A 3,260-nucleotide genomic window follows, 5' to 3' on the forward strand; every position below is an offset into this window, starting at 1 on the left:
TTAGATTAAAAGAAATACTTAACTAAAAGAATGATCAAGAACTAATTAACCAGGCCAAAAGAAGCAATCATATGCTTGCACGAATCCCGAGCTTTTGTAATTGTGTATTGAATTCAAATACATGCGTTATTTGGACAGAGTTATAGATGCTCTTAGCATAAAAAATAAGCATATATTACTCCTTTTCTATTTAAGTGCAAGTCCCACCATCAAAGGCGTGTGCCTTGAATATTATCTAATTGTCTTGTATCAACCAAAATTTTGTGATTAGAGGCTGCCGATTTAACTTTTTCCTTGCCGTTCATCTCTATATATTGCTTCTAGGGAAAGCACTTATCTCCACAAGCAAGTTACACTTAAATCCCTTCTTTCTCTGTACGTAACACTAGTTCTCCTCTTTAACCTTCATGGCAACTAATCAAAATGCTCTTTTTATTTCAATTCCTGAAAACGAGTCTGATCCAAAACAATGCCAACTGTCTCCTGAGGAGGACTTTGATTACTCGCAGCGGGGACAATGGCTCCGTGCAGCAATGTTGGGAGCCAATGACGGCTTAGTTTCTGTTGCATCATTAATGATGGGTGTTGGAGCTGTGAAACAAGATGCCAAAGCCATGATACTCTCTGGATTTGCGGGTCTAGTTGCAGGTGCATGCAGTATGGCTATAGGAGAATTTGTTTCAGTGTACTCTCAACTAGACATAGAAGTATCCCAAATGAAGAGAGAAAATAGAACGGTAGACGATCAAGATAAAAAAGAGAGAGAGCAGCTTCCAAATCCCATGCAAGCAGCTCTTGCTTCAGGTCTCGCCTTTTCCCTTGGCGCAATTGTTCCTTTACTTGCTGCTTCCTTCATAGGAGATCATAAGGTGAGGATGGGCGTAGTGGTAGCATCGGTGAGCTTGACTCTAGTGATTTTTGGATGGATTGGGTCTGTTCTCGGAGGTACCCCTATGGGGAAATCTTCGGTTAGAGTTCTGTTGGGAGGGTTGATGGCTATGGCAATAACTTTTGGACTAACCAAGCTGATTGGAACTACTGGACTTTAACTTGTCCTTTTATTTGCTGGATTATGTACTAAAATGTATGCTTGCCTTCTTTTATGTCAAAAGTGTGTAATAAGCAATTGTGTAATAAAAGTGATCGTCTTTAATTTGTAATTGGATCATTGTTCTGAATAACGTTGTAAGCACTTGGATCTAAAGCTATCGCCGCTATCTTCAATCTAATAAGGTATTTGATTCACAATGGTAAAAGTCATTATTCACAAATGCTATAACATGGCTTTATAGCTATAGTCAAATGCAATAGAAGAAATTAACATGTTAGGAGCTAAATAAGCTTAACTATCCGCATGGTGTCCTAAATGAATTAGTAAGCAACCATCCTTGAGAAAATATAACATGACTAAGCATCAATCGATACACCTCTAGAAGAAGTAGCATTAATAAGGACAGAATACCTCCATGGTTCTCAACACGTCACGATCACTCAATCTAGTTCCACGGTTGGTCATTGGCGCCTCGCCATTGATGACGCAACAACATGCGCTGTTCACCCAAGGTAGGGGGAGTTAGGGTGAAAAATAATAGGAACGAGAGTAGTCTGGTTACCTATTTTATAAAAGAATCAATATTTATATTTAGAGAGTAGCATTGCAACTTATAACATAATTTAGAAATCCGAGACATAACTTTGAAAAATTCCGTTTATTACAATCTAAATATGGAAATTTATTTCTCTATGCCTACAACCGATCTTTCTATAACGATATTACTGAATTTATGGGATCTCAAATTCCCATCCTCACATGACGACCCCTCCTATAAAACCACCTTGATGCAATCCTAAGAATCGAATACACCGTTTGTGACCTCCGCAATGGTGTTGTTAATCCGTCTCGACGAACTACTTGTTAGGTATTACGTGTACGCGGCTGACCCGAAAGGATCGGATAGGGTAATAGAAATCAATACAATACAACGGCTCGGGCCTTAAGAACTTAACGGTATTTCTAATTGATTTCTAAAACGAATATAACGTAAACGCAACGGATAAACGAGAAGTAAAACTAGACTTAAATTAGATAACCCAAACAACCAAACTAAGCCGAATTATAAATCAAAACCTGAAAGCAATTACTTTTGATCCAAACTGAACACGATTGCTTCCTTCTGATCGATGTTTCACAGTTTAGTTGTAGGCTGTATTAACCAATTAATGGGGTTGACTTTTGCAATACAATATTGCAAAAACATTCAACAAAAAACGGTGGCAGTGGAATTCTTTTGCAAGCACAAATCCCAACTTACAATCTTGTAATATATAATAATTCTGTGGCTGCAGTGGGTTACGAACATACAACTTCAAACAAACAATAATAATAATAATCGTAAAGCAGTAAAGATGACACGAGATTTACGTGGTTCGGTCACGATGTGTAACATACGTCCACGGGCAACGAACAGGGTCTCTTCTTTATTGAGGTGCTCAAGAAATTACAAGATACAACATTGTTTATATAGGGAGGCTAACTAGGGTTTATTTCTTTCTCCATAAGTTACAAGAAATAATATAAAACGGGCCACTAAAGTTGAGTGGGTGGCCAACCCATTCAACCCTTCTAGTCTTCAACTGCCCAACCCAAGACGGGCCGGGGCTACACCCGTATTAAACCCAACAATCTCCCACTTGGAGCCTCGGAACGTCTTCACTTGCTCCACCTGTAAACACACCCGTACCTGTAATCTTTTGTCTTCAATATAAATCATGTCTTCTACCTGTTCGTCGCCACATCCTCAACACTATTCCTGGAGACCAACTGAAGCTACACATAGCTTCAGTTTGTCCAAGGTCACAACCTTGGTAAACATATCCGCCGGATTCCTGTCTCCCCTAATGTTGTTCAACCGAATAGTCCCATCACTGACTAAACCCCGAATGTAATGATAACGCATATGAATGTGCTTTGTTTTACCATGATACACAGGATTCTTGGCTAATTTCACAGCACTTTCATTATCGCAGCACAATGGATAATCTGTTTATTCCCTGCCTAACTCCTCTAAGAAAGTCCTCAACCAAACAAGCTCTTTACTCGCTTCAGTAGCTGCCATATACTCAGCTTCTGTGGTTGAGAGTGCCACACTCTTTTGCAGTCTAGACTTCCAACAGATTGCAGTATCCCCCATAGTGAACACATATCCCGTAGTACTCTTATAAGTCTCCTTACATCCGCCCAAGTCAGCATCTGAAAACCC

General features: G+C 39.4%; 1 pseudogene; it reads left to right on the forward strand.

The window, feature by feature from the left end:
- The first annotated feature begins 334 nt into the window (after window positions 1–334).
- Window positions 335–1,454, forward strand: LOC143602690 (vacuolar iron transporter homolog 1 pseudogene; annotated as a pseudogene).
- Window positions 1,455–3,260: the final 1,806 nt, after the last annotated feature.

This window comes from Bidens hawaiensis, unplaced genomic scaffold, assembly GCF_021521415.1.
Source record: "Bidens hawaiensis isolate Kalapana, Puna unplaced genomic scaffold, B.hawaiensis_p1.1 tig00059347_1, whole genome shotgun sequence".
NCBI classification, from domain to species: Eukaryota; Viridiplantae; Streptophyta; class Magnoliopsida; order Asterales; family Asteraceae; genus Bidens; species Bidens hawaiensis.